This window comes from Rhyacophila brunnea, unplaced genomic scaffold (genome assembly GCF_057557595.1).
Source record: "Rhyacophila brunnea isolate RB1 unplaced genomic scaffold, BYU_Rbru_1.0 scaffold_3, whole genome shotgun sequence".
NCBI classification, from domain to species: domain Eukaryota; kingdom Metazoa; phylum Arthropoda; class Insecta; order Trichoptera; family Rhyacophilidae; genus Rhyacophila; species Rhyacophila brunnea.
This window is the reverse complement of record NW_028232965.1, coordinates 16,849,213-16,863,356: the sequence shown is the minus strand read 5'-3', so window position 1 is coordinate 16,863,356 and position 14,144 is coordinate 16,849,213. Positions and strand designations below refer to the sequence as shown.

The 14,144-nt window shown below is 33.0% G+C and overlaps 1 pseudogene across 1 annotated transcript; it reads right to left on the bottom strand.

Moving 5' to 3' along the window:
* Nucleotides 1–9,929: 9,929 nt before the first annotated feature.
* LOC147067973 (enhancer of split mbeta protein pseudogene) lies at nt 9,930–11,517 on the bottom strand (annotated as a pseudogene). Its single transcript, XR_015071322.1, has one exon. The product of XR_015071322.1 is annotated as an enhancer of split mbeta protein pseudogene (transcript).
* Between the last annotated feature and the right edge of the window lie 2,627 nt (nt 11,518–14,144).

The following is a 14,144-nucleotide window of genomic DNA, read 5'->3' as shown; positions in this document are numbered from 1 at the left end:
TTGGTATATAGCCTATCGGAAATATATTTATTATCTGTTCTGTGCTACTAACTAACTCATATATACTTCTAATTGAATATCTATACATAATTTTGAAAAACCTCAATAAGTAACCGTTTTATTGAAAATGGATGCAGGTTCGAGTCCAGTTCTGTACACATATAAAATATATTCTTCTAATATGCATATTTCTGAGGTGCTTCAAATTATGTATGTTCAATAACAAATACCAAAAATACTTAAATCATGTGTAGCTGTGTAGGTATTATTTATTTAATAAAAAAGCTTCATTAATAACGATATAAGTACAATATTTATTTATTATTATTGTTGTATTGTTTACGTTATAATATAATAATTATTAAAGTATGCTACAAGTAGGCTGTTGAGATGTTATGGATTACTTTATAATAATATGTATTAGGTATATTGAATTACAATTAATATACTATATGAGCTTTTAACTTGTACGTATAGGTATGTGGTATGTAGTTTTGCTTTGAAATTTATCACAATGTTATAATTTGTATATCTTTTCAAATTGCACGCAAATAGCGTCATTGTTAAATTAATGCCACATACCTACATAGGAACAAACTATCAAAAAGATTTCGAAGGCAGAAAAAGCCCATTATACTTTATTGATAAGCTTTTTAATCGCTTTTCAGAACTGGCGAAAAAAGCTTTAATTACACTCCAGAAGGCTTTTATAAACGTTCAGTCAATTTTCATGTTCCGTTAGTAAAATGAAGGAAAGTACAAAAAGAAATTAAAAACATGGCGTCGAGTAGGTAGTTGCGTGTTTGAACTTATTTCAAAGACGGAATAAAAAAATTGGGCGGAAGAGTGCTGTTTTTATGAGGTTTACGGTTTCAATTAGCCATGGTTTTATTTTACAAGTGCCTTATTATATTTCTCTCCGGTGCCTCGCTAATTTCCACTAAGTGCAGCGATCTCACGCATATCGAGCTTCTTGCCTGACCGCAAAATTTGCATGCCGTAGCCGTACGTATTATAAAATAAAAAGAAAACGTTTGACAGTAGCTTAATTACGTCTATGAAAAATCTCCTGAGAAACAAAACTTGTTTCGTAAACTTATATTATTAATAGGATTAATAATTTATCGAAATAATTATTACATTTAGATTCGCTGCGTGAAAAGTAATAAGCGTAAGTAATAAGCGTAACATTACCTACTAGTAATATCCAACATTTTAACAAGATTTATAAAATTGTAAGATTAAATCGAGGTACGTCTAGCTAGACTAATCTAGAGTGTAGCTAGACACATACCTACTATCAAATCAACCGTAAGTTTTATGGAACTTAAATTTATGACTCAGAATTATTCACTGGATTGAGCTACAAACCACGAATGAATGCTATATAATATGACGTGTCGCTAGATTTCAAAATCAGCCAAGTCCACCTTTAAGTATTTTTGACTTTTTGTGAATTTCTGATCAATATACGAGGGTGGGTCAATAATTCCTTAGAAAAAAGCATTAAAACAGTTTTTATTTTTGTATTTTTTTTTATTTCTCAACATAATCTCCTTGGAGCTCAATACACTTGGTTAGACGTTTCTCAATTTTTTTTAAACCGTCAGAAAAATAAGTTTTCGGAAGGTCCTCAAAATAAGCATTTGTCCGATCGATGACTTCTTCATTTGAAAAAAAACGTTGTCCACTTAGCCATTTTTTTAAGTTTGGGAAAAGGAAAAGTCACTGGGGGCTAAATCTGGCGAATACGGTGGGTGGTCGACCAATTCGAACTTCAATTCTTCAATTTTAGCCATTGATCGTAAACATGTGTGAACACGGGCATTGTCCTGATGAAAGAGGATTTTTTTCCTGTTTAAATGAGGCCGTTTTTCTTCAATTTCGTTTTTTAGCTGGTCCAATAAAGATGCATAATAATCCCCTGTTATTGTTTTTCCTTTTTCCAAATAGTCAACGAAAATAATTTCACCAGCATCCCAAAATACAGTAGCCATAACCTTACCAGCTGATTTTACGGTTTTCGCCTTCTTTGGACATGGTTTGTCTTCGCAATCCACTGCTTTGACTGTTCTTTCGTCTCGGGAGTATAGTGGTGTATCCATGTTTCATCTACAGTCACAAAGCGACGAAAAAATTCATCCGGATTGCGTTGCATGAGCGACAACAGGGCTTTAGAGGCCACCACCCTATTGCGTTTATTGTCGACTGTGAGCAAACGCGGCACCCATCTTGCAGAAATATTTTTCATGCCCAATTTGTCATGTAAAATAGAAATGACGCTACCTTTTGAGATCCCTGTAACCTCAATTATCTCACTCAACTTTAATCTTCGGTCACTTAACACCATATCGTGGATTTTATTGATCATTTCTGGTGTAGTCACCTCTACAGGACGTCCTGAGCGTGGTTCATCCTTTGTTGATGTACGACCACGTTTAAATTCATTTAACCAGTTATAAATAGTTGCAAGTGAAGGAGCAGATATGCAGTGAACTAAATCCAACTCATTTTTTATTTCCTTTGCTGTTAACCCTTTTATATTAAAATGTTTAATAACAGCTCTAAACTCAATTTTCTCCATTTTCCATTTTTCCATTTTCCACAAGCAATTTTTTTTTTAAATGTACGAGAAACACACAACAACCCGACCAATCTGATTGAAACTTCGCAGTATACTGAATCGGTAGTGCCGCTGCATGAAAACAAACCGCTTACAGTACTAGTCGCGCCACCTGTCGGCTTTTCTAAGGACTTATTGACCCACCCTCGTATCAGTGGCGAAGACTCCATACTAGGCGATTATTTTGAAGCCTACCTTCTTAAGAAAAATATTTTTTAATTGCATATTTATAATCACTTGATTATCCCTAATATTAAATTCCATAAAATAATTTATTTTGCCAACGAGAGATGTATACACCGGATGTGTAGGAATGTATTACACGGATAATTACAAAACCATCTGCAATGGTTTTAAAAAATATACCACAGCGCGCCATCTGTCTTGACGTAAATAAAGGTCGGATTATGTTTCAAATAATTCTCAATTTTTTTCATATGGACTTTACGTCATGTAGCCCCGCCCAGTCTATCGAATTGTATGAACTAAGGTAAGCTCCGATCGCAGAGCCTAAAACTAAATAAATAATAATTAGATTATTTAAAAAATAATTTCTATGGTGTTTAATCGAATATTAATAAATATAGACTGTTTTTTAAAATAAAAAGAACTTTTATCTAATGATTTTAGATGTGTATAAATGTTTTGAAAAAATACGTACTTAATTTAAATTACTGATCGCTTAATTTTTATGTCGTCAGTGAGTTTTTGTAGTTTCATTAAATTAGTGTGTCGTTGTCATTAGTGTGTAGGTATTCATTAGTAGTAATATCGTATTATCTTCGTATTTCTCGTAAGTATACCTGACAAGTGTGTTCTTTTTATTAGATCTCCACAGTCTACCTCTTTCCAAAAGTCACCCTTCGGCACTGATATACATATATAATATTCACATTGGTGCATTACAATTACCTTTCATATTGCTTTTTTCTCTGATGAGTGATGACTAACTCAAATAGTTCTTTTCATTCATGGTCTTTTAGACATTTTATAACCCTAACAGAAATAATTTATACTAACGATATTTACGGTTCCATGAATAAACTGAACGATTACATTTCTGGAAAAATATAACATTTATTATTGAAATTGCCGTATCTCTATAATCTATATGTTGTATAGATTTTTAATAACACAACTTTTCAATACGCCGTAAAAAAAATATGATTTCTACATTCCGATTCGCTAGAAAGCCTCAATTAAACGGGACTCAACTCGGTATAATATCAGCTCGTCTTAATCAGTATAATATGATCAAAATGTTTGGGTGACTAGGTACAACGAAATATAATGAGTTTAATAATTCTGTGTCACATTGAAGTTAAAAAGGGGTAGGTATGGGACCCTTAGTAAACGAATGGGAATAGTTATGCATAATTATCAAAATCAAGCAGATAAATTGAAGTTTTTACGCCGAATGGCCAACATGCAGTGATTATACAAATTAAATATTTTTTTTTATAAACTTAAGTTTTATAAGTACCTAAGTACCTATTAAATTAATAAATAGATACGACAAAAATGCATGTATTATTTTTCCACTGGCTGTTCTGTTTCTTCATGTTCTGTTTTCTCCTATTACCGATATTTACAGTACAGTACCTATGTACCTATATTGTTATGATATATTTATATACCTACATTTATTAATTTATTATGTATTAGTAAAGTAAGTATATATAGTAGGATATTCAATCAATTCCATTTTTCTTAATTATACGAGTATTAATGGTTAGGATTGAATTTACTTGATAGAAATTCATTTTACAATAGATAGGTAGTTTTAAATATTGTCTAGAGAATCTGAATCATCATCATCATCATCAAGGGCGCGACAACCCGGTGTGGGTCCTGGCCTCCTCCACCTGTCCCTATCCAGTGTGGCCGCTTTCCAATTTGGTACCCCCAGAATACGGCAGTCACTGGCAGCTCCATCTAACCAGCGAATATTTGGCCTCCCTCTTCTTCTACGTCCTATTGGATTGCTGGACATCACTCTCTTTGCCGGTTCATTGTCATTCATATGGTGCACATGACCTAGCCATCGCAGTCTCCCAATCTTAATTGATTGAACTGCGCTGCAATCTTCGTACAGCCCGTAGAGCTCAGCATTATATCTTCTCCTCCAATTGGTGCCATCCCTGGTCGGTCCATATATACGGCGGAGAATTTTTCTTTCAAAGATGCTCAGGGCTCGTTCATTTCGCGGAGTTAATGTCCAGGTTTCCGATGCGTAGGTGAGCACTGGCTTTACAAGTGTCTTGTAAAGAGTGCTTTTAGTTCGGCGAGATAGTAAGCGGGACTTAAAATGCCTTAACAGACCAAAGTAGCATTTGTAGAAGTAGCAAAGTAGAATCTGCATACGAGTATAATATTATAATACTTAGCTCTCTCTCTCCAAACAATTATTACTTATATGTGTTAATTATTTAAGTAACAAAATATAATGCATATAGGTACTTACATAATATGGAACTGAAGTCTTCACAGACGTATCAGAAAAAATATTTTGGTAAATTGTAATATATGTGCCGTACGGGACTCGGACCTGCATTCACCGGATTCCAATGTGATTTACCAATTTAGTCGCCTGTTCCATATCTAATCACGATGAAATTAACCAATAACAATGCGACCAAGTGTCATCAAATTGTGTTAATATCAGCAACCATTTTTTTATGATTTTGAATCAAGGTATTAACAGAATATTCCACTTACACAGGCTGTGCGTACCACTGAATTCCGATAGAGATGGAACCAAGCCGCGGAGAAGGCTGTCAGACGGCCAAATCATCGGGATCAAGATCCTCAGTCAAGAAATCCCAGCGAAGAAGCAGAAGATTTACCTTAATTCCTAGTTAGCGTCAGGATCTCTTCAAATTTTAGTCTTATAAATAATTTCTGATTGAACTATTTTTTGTATTAAATAAATAATATTGATTGAATATTACCATTCTTTATTGACTATACATAACTCTTAACATATCAGAAACATATTACGTACTTATTTCATTGTAGATAATTCCTTATTTTTTCTTCTTAAATTAATATATATTGCAATGGAGTGCTATTATAAAAATTCCATTCAATTTTTACTATAAAATATTACTTATCCAAAAAAACTATGAAACACAAATTTCTGAGTTTCCTTTGAAAATTGAATGTTATTGAACAAAGATTCTTAGATTTCTTGGCCATATATAATAATATAATTAGCTTTCCTTGCCGAAAAAACCTCCATTCAACTTTCCGAGCAAAAATTAAAATGTCTTCCACAATCCATGATCGAGAGATTTTTTAATCTTAAGTCTTTAACCCTAAATAAAATCATTCATACGATCAGCTTTTCGGAGGCGAAGATTTCTTTGTCGCCCCTTTACAAAAATTGTTTTTCTATCAAAATAGATTTTCTGTTCAGTGAAACCTTCATTTGCCTGATGTTTTTTCAACAAAATGTTTCAAAATATAAAACTGGGCTTTCCTGGATAAAATAAATCTAAAGGACACAATGTTCAAATAAGGACTGCACAATTAAATAAATAACGAAGGTTGCATATTATTCGCTGATCACTTAGTTGGGCCGCATTACTAGCTGGCCAGAGTCGCGGATTGGATACACCTACCTGCTCTAGAATATAGATTTAACAATAATTCGAAGTTTTGAATATATTTTTGCAAAACGTTTCTTTGTTGTCAGAAAATATTGGATATTATGAAAACTATGTTAGTGATTAAAATTATGCAATTTCCGAAATTCGTAACAATTCTGCCAAATTGGTTAAGCAGCGGAAAGCCTAAATCAAATTCTAATGACGAATTATTCCACAAAATTTTCTGTAACTAATGCTGTCACAAAAGAGAAAGCACCAAGCAGAATCTATGCAAAATTATGACATCATTTTTTTTATTTGAAAATGTAAATTGTTAAGTATCTTATTTATGCATTGTATTTAAATATGTAGGTACGTTTTATAATTTACAATGTAACTGTAGACAGAATATATACTCACCTGCATATTATATTATACACCGTAGGGATGTCAACAATACTGGATTATTATTTGTTAGGTTCATTCATAAATTTTTGCCAAAATCAGCTATGAAAATTGAATTAATGTTCATATTGAATCCAATAAAATTGTAGACCGTATAGTATACGGTCATATCTTTCCGATAAGAAAGCTCACGGCGAACTGTGCCACGGTGAAATGTTTTACGTATAATTTACATGTAACCAAACATAATATCATTTTGCCAAAAATAGTACAGACAGATTTTAAAAACATTTATCTGAAAACTATTTTGCAAACTCTTGATATTAATATATAGGTACATACTTTAATAATAGAAGCATAGCAATGGTGTTTAAGTATTCATGTTTGCTCGAGCGTGTTGCATCATTTTCTCAGACTCGTGCTGTCGTGCAATCGCGTGCCCGCGAGCGCTCGTTCCCACGGGCAAGACTCGCGGCTCCTGAGTCGTGCTCAGCCCTCCCCCTCTCGAAATAATGCCCCCTTCCTGGTGCTGACCCATGGGCTACCCGAGAAGGGACCTTAATGACCGGATTTGCCTCTGGCCGTCTTAAGCCGTGTATTATATTTTTGTTTTGAACCTTAATATAGACCGTCCCACTTGAGGATGTCTATCATCCAAATCCGAAATCCATCTGTCATAAACCATAATTAACTATCTATAACAAAAAAACCGCCAATACCAATGAAAATTTTATTGGTTAAATTCCATCATCAATCCTTTGTAATTTTGAATAATTTGAGTCCAGAGCCAATTATATGACTGTCGGTAAATTTTATTTTTATTCATTGGAGAATAATGCAGCGACCATAAAGTAAACAAAGAAATAGTTTTTAAAAACCGAAATTTAATTAATAATAAGTATATCGTCCCGACAATTATCTGCGGTCTGTTGAATGTCTAGGTGAAAAGCTTTATGAATTGAACAAATTAAAAAGGAAAACCTCATTCAATCAGAGCATTTTACATATCGTGGGGGTGCTATCAAAAGTTGGTATGTCGATGATTTAGGATTTTAGAGTTAAAAGCGGATTATGTGTCAATATAATACCTATAAGCTAGAAATAAAATCAAGGTCATCCGATATATACATCATGCACATAAAGCACAAATAAATTAGCACTATGCTTGATTTTAGAGGGAATGTCAAACTTTCAAATTGCAATAACTCCATAACAATATTATGACCATTGAAAATTCTGTCCAGGATGTTCATATTTACAATGCATTTATAGTGGTATTGTGGGTTTAGACTTTAGAATCTAAATAAATCCATTACATTGATAACTGAGATACCTGTAACAACGCGCTCCGGCCTACTACACCACTGACTAAAAACATTTATAAATTTAATTACCTAGTTGCATTAATTTGAAATATCAAAAACCTTCAGATTAGGTTTAGGAGCATTATTCCGATATCTACCCGTGACATTTGTAACTATCATCGGAATCACATCGCGAAACGGACTCTATCAATATAGGTAGGTATAGTACAATTACCTTTCGAAGCGTTTTCATGAGAAATGATTGGATTCCATGTAAGCAGTTTACCCGAATCTGTGTTATTAATTGGGCTCATATTTTTTGGGAAACAGAATAATTATTATTAACCACAATACCAAAAAAACTCATCCCGACTGACTGGAAATCTGATATGATCACGTTTCATAAATTTATGAAGGTAGGTAGGTAGGTACCTACCTTAAGCTGATGAGATGATCGTAAGCCTATAATAGTAATATGGTTTTATAACAATTATAATAGTCTACACTCTACATTATTGAATAGTGTCTTGTTTTTATAAACTTTTTGTTATCAACGAATAATTCACAAGATTTGAGAATGTAACATTCTTTATTAAACATACATACCTAATTTGAAAATAATGACCAATATATACTCAACGTAAACGTAAGTCCCTATTATTGGAAACATACAGATTATAAAATATTGGTAGGTACCTACATTGATTCAAACCAATCAAACCACAAACACCCAAATGCCGAAAATTAACACAATTTTCAAAAAATTTCAGATATGTATGAATTTTACCAAATTTCGTCGTAATTAGGTAGGGCACAGGTCTCCTTGGTAAAGTACACTTTTAGCGAATCTGATGGATGCAGAATTTTTTTCTTCTAATAGGTAGATATACCTATATCTGAGGTGTTTTCAAATTATGTACCTACATGTTGTCTTAATTTTCAAAAATTACGAGCCATCACGTTCTACCCGGACCTATTTTTATGAAGATCTCCTCTATAAGGGCTAAGACACACGACATCGCAGACGCGGTTGCGACAGAGCATATCTTACTTGATGCCAAATGTATTCAATTGGAATCAAGCAAAACCATTCTAATTGCATACAATAATTCCAATTGAATACATTTGGAATCAAGTAAGACTTGCTTTGACGCAGCGGTGTCTTCGTTGCCATGTGTGTACTATAAGAACTTTGTGCTTGAAATAAATATAACATTGTGTAGGTATTTCATACTTCCATTATGTTTTAGTAAAATGATTCATTTAGGTATTACCTAGTAATGTGGGTTTGTATCAATTTTTAATTTTGAGAAAATCTAGCATTTTTGTATTGCCAAACGGTAAACTTTATTAACAGTGGATACTGATTTGAAGGAAATAAAAATAGAAGAAGGTGGCTGCCTAGGTAAGTAGGTAGGTAGTTATACTCACTGACCGGCGTATCTAAGCTGAGAAAAGGGTAATTGATACCTTTTCAATGTATTATATATACATCACTTCAATGGTGTTAAGTGTCAATTTTGATGGAATGCAATTATTATATTGTTAGGTATTGTTAAAAAAAATAGGTCACACAATTACTCAGCATAAATTAATAAATAAACATGTCAAATTGATTTATAATATGTTGCAGGAAAGTATTTTCTATTTTGATTCATTTATTAGGAATTTTATTATTCAACCCTTAAAATTGAGCTATATGTACCATCACCAAATATTAAAAAAAATATATATATAAAATGAAATTCCGAAGATGCAAAATAAATGTCATCAATTTTATTCAGAATAAAATGTAATAAGATCTATTAAATGTGTAAAAAGGTAATATTAATTATTATTATGTTGCACGTGTTATACATACCTCTTATTATAATTAATAATGATGACGTGTTATTATAGGTGTTATGTTCTCAATATTATGTTGTAATAGAAATTGGTAGGTGTGGGGGTGTTCAGATAAATTAAAGAAAAGGTGTCAATTATATTTCAATATTTTTTATTAGATATATAAAATCATATAAGCATACTAAATGCTTTCTTTTCATCATCTTCTAAACAGTTTTCATATATTATTATATATTTACTACCATATCACAGTCTTAAAGCTCGTCTCAGTTCACAATATAATTAAAACGTTCCCTCCTAAGCAATATAATTAAAAAAATAACAGCTAAAATTTTATTTTTCTTTTAAGAAAAATGAGCTTTTTTAACATTTATCCAAGCATAACAAAAATTACCAATCACAATAATTTACAAGAAATTTTGAAAAAAGGCTAAAAACATAAATTTAAAGTTTTGATTTCTTCAATAGATTAAAACATGTGTATCTAATTAGTAACATAATAGGTACGTTTTTTAAAGAAAAACGAAAAAGAAAACAAAATATTTTTTAAACAATCAATATTTAAAACATGTTAATTTAATAGCTTTGAAATCTTAAGATATTAAACAATAAATGTGTTACAACTGAACATTTTACTGAAAGATTTATAACGTCTTCATTCTTCAATAATAATTATTAATCACTTTTATTGTTATAAGTTTCAATGTCTTTTTCAAATTTTATATTATAAGGAACGATAAAATCCAAGGAAAAGTTTTCGTCTAGGCGGAAAATCACCAAGGTCTCCATACGGAGTGGGCGTGCCCCTGCGATGAGGATTCAGCGGTGGAGGCGGGGCTCGCGGGCGGTGAAGGCGGAGCATACGCCCTCCTGGTGTCTTGACTAAGCTGATGATGTCCACCGACATTGAAGGTGTCGTGAGGTGAAGGATTCTTCATTTGTACATCAGAAGAATACGAAACTTTAGCGGGGAAACTTTGAGGTATCGCTTGGGGCTGAACATTCGGATAGGATGCTGTCGTTTCCAAGCGTCTGATGCAAGAACTAAGATGCTGGAGGAGTCTGGAACCGGCTTGGGCTTCTACGGGTCCTTGCCTTGTAGTAGCTTTTGCGCTTGCGATAAATTGAGATACTTCAGTAGCACAATGGGTGAAGCCAGCTTTGAACTTTTCAGCATATGATCCATCTGGAGAAGGGATCAGTCTCCCTTGTCTTCTGAGGCCATGCAGGTGTCGAACGGTTAGTTCTAAAATATCAGCCTTTTCCAATTTAGCAACATTTTCTCCTTCGGCTTGAAGGGCTGTCACCATCAATTCTTTCAGCTCATCGAGACAACGATTAATACGAGCTCTTCGTTTTCTTTCAAGCATTGGTTTCATGACCTTCCTATACTGATAGGTCCTAGAAACAGGTTCTTCATCTGGGCGCTGAATAAAGTTGTGTTCCACAAAAGCACTGGGGTGTTGATTATACCTGGCTCCAGCCTGAGGTGTCATTTTTAAATTCACTCAAGTTAAATGTCACAATAATTAATTTTCACAGTTTTATTTGCATTTGCAAAATACCACAGTAATAATCCTTTATGTTAGATTTTAATCTCACTTTGATGTTACGAAAACACTTTACACGTCATATTATGTATTACGACGATGTCACATTTATATTTTATAACGGAGTATTTATTATTGTTTATTGTTATTTGCAATTTTCAGTAGCTGTCAGACGTTTCCAGTTCAAAGTTCGGGAGCGAAGTGGTAAAATGACGAAGTATGTACCCTGCTTTATAAGCGGGGCTAGGCTAGAAGCGGGAGGGGAGCGAGTGCCAAAGGGCGGCGCGTGCACGCAAGCTTAGAGAAAATGCTGAGGCTATATTATTATTTAATTAATTATTTGGCTGATATAATTTGTATATAAATGCCAATCTGATATTTTTAACGAGAATGTGCATTTCATCAGTCTGGTATTATTTAAAAAAAATACTTTTCTAATCATTTAGATAACTTAGTTTAGACAGACAAATATTGGTCTCAACATTTATTAAAAATTCGAAAAAAACAATCGTTATTTAAGTATATATTTGTGAGTATTCTATAATATATATTGTATTTAAACTTTAAAGTGTATTTGGAAAGAAATTAGTTATACTTACGTATTTGTAAAATGTAAAGGGTATACCTACTAATATAAATTATTGACGGTCAGTAATATTTCACATTTACCAATATCATAATACCTATTATTACTACACTAATTTATGAAGTATTAATAATGCAGTTATATGAATGAATGTCTAATATTATTTGTATATATAAATTAAAACGCTATTATTATCGCATACCACAGCTATTCAATTTTCCAGTTATTCTAATAAAGAACATATGTATTAATTAATATAATACTGAATGAATACATATGTACATTATTTAATTTATTTAAAAAGGTGGTATTCTATGGAGACGGAGCGTCAAGAGGATGAGATAATGAAGTTAAAAATTCTAACTAAGGATTATAATTAATTTAGTTTCAGGGTCAATTGTAGCAAGTTAAAACATGTGTATATTTTTAAGCGCTGCCTAGCTTTCGTGTTACAAGCGTAAAACAAGTTTTTATTTAATTTTATCCGTCATACGTAACTCAGTGCAACAAACAGTCAGGCCTCTTTCAATGCGCCTACGAATAAATTAGTTTTCTTTGGCTACTAATTAGAATATAATTTACACGTTATGGACTCATATAACAGAATAGTAAGATAGAACATTTCATTGGTTTTGTATTTCAAGCATTTTAGAATCTGGATGTCATTAAGTTTTAAACAAAATTCAGCTTCAAAATCTATACCAGGGCTCGAAATGGACCGGAACGCACCGGAGCGCCGTTCCTGTTCGTGAAATCTGTAAAATTATCGCTCCGTCTCGTGGAAAAAATAATTTGACCGTCTGAGCCAGATAGGCCATATAATAGAAAATCTAACACACTTATTTTTATGAAATACACATTAAATTTGATAACTATGTCTTCTAACTATGATAACTATGTATTGTTCTTCAGGAAACTGTTGAGCGCTCTGGTTAGTAAACTTTTTCATTTCGAGCGCTGATCTATACTCTATAGTCTATGGCATAGCATTAACGCCAGTTGCCATAGAGCATAGAGTCTATGCTCTATGGCAACTGGCGTTAAATCTAGCGTAATTAGACACTGCAAGCAGCTTAAAACTTTGCATCATAAAGTTAGAATATTATAACAGATTTGCTTGAAAATAAACATTCTGTTCTTTTACACATTATATTTTACAAAAAAAAAATGCTACATACAAAATAATGACTAAACTTCTGACCTGCATTCATTGTATGCATTATTTTATTAGTTGTAAAACACAAAATTCTTTTTCGATCTTTATATTGGTAAAAACGATGGTTAGAATTATAACATATTATTTTTATTTGATATATTAGTTTCTTCTAGACACTTGAGTTTTGAGAAAATCTAGCATTTTTTTCCAGCTATGTAGCCTATTTTTGTAAATGACAGTTGGCAACACTGATAGACATATTATTGCATTATTTTATACTATCTTTGAATCTGCGTCTGTTAGTTTGTCAGCGTATGTATATTGGTTTTTAATTTGCGAAAATAACTATTATTTACCACGAACCGTCCCATAGCCTCTGGCGAGACTACCGTAGTAGTAAGTAATCTCCCAGGCGAGCAAACCTCCCGCGGGCGACTCTATCCATTTAAAACACCAAAAAGTATTACATTAAAAGTCCTATGGACTCACTTCGATATCACAACCACTAAAATTTTATAATTCTTGACTGAATCGAATCGTTCCTTCTCCTTTCTTCTTCTTGCAAAGCCATAAAGTTTGATGAGCGAGTCAAACTTAAAAGATAATATTATTTCATACCCAGGTGTGTGCCGATACTTCAATCGACTTCAAATTCAAAAGAGCTTATAAACTATTCAAACCACTAACAAAAGATTCAATACTCAAATGTCGTAAGTCTCCCGTGTACCTTAAAGAAAATTAACATTGTAAAGGTGAGCACGTCTAAAGCACGAGGTAAAGTAATACTGCATTGTATCTGGCGTGACGCTATGAGTCTAAATTTGTTTACATTGTACAAAAGCCAAAACGTTCTAAGTGCTCATCGCCGCGTTTAAAAATACTGACGTTTCGTTATGGAGTGTTTTTATTCTTGGTTCCGTAAGGTGTTAAGTGTTCGTGTTTGTATGGTGGTTGCGGCTATTTGTCTCGGCATCCGGGGCTTTGTCGCTTGGATGCGAAACGGCGTAAGTTTGTAGTCGATTAGACGGGGTTTAAGGCGTTCTAGTAGCGTCGCCTCAGGGCATCTGCCCGAGGAACCGTGGGAA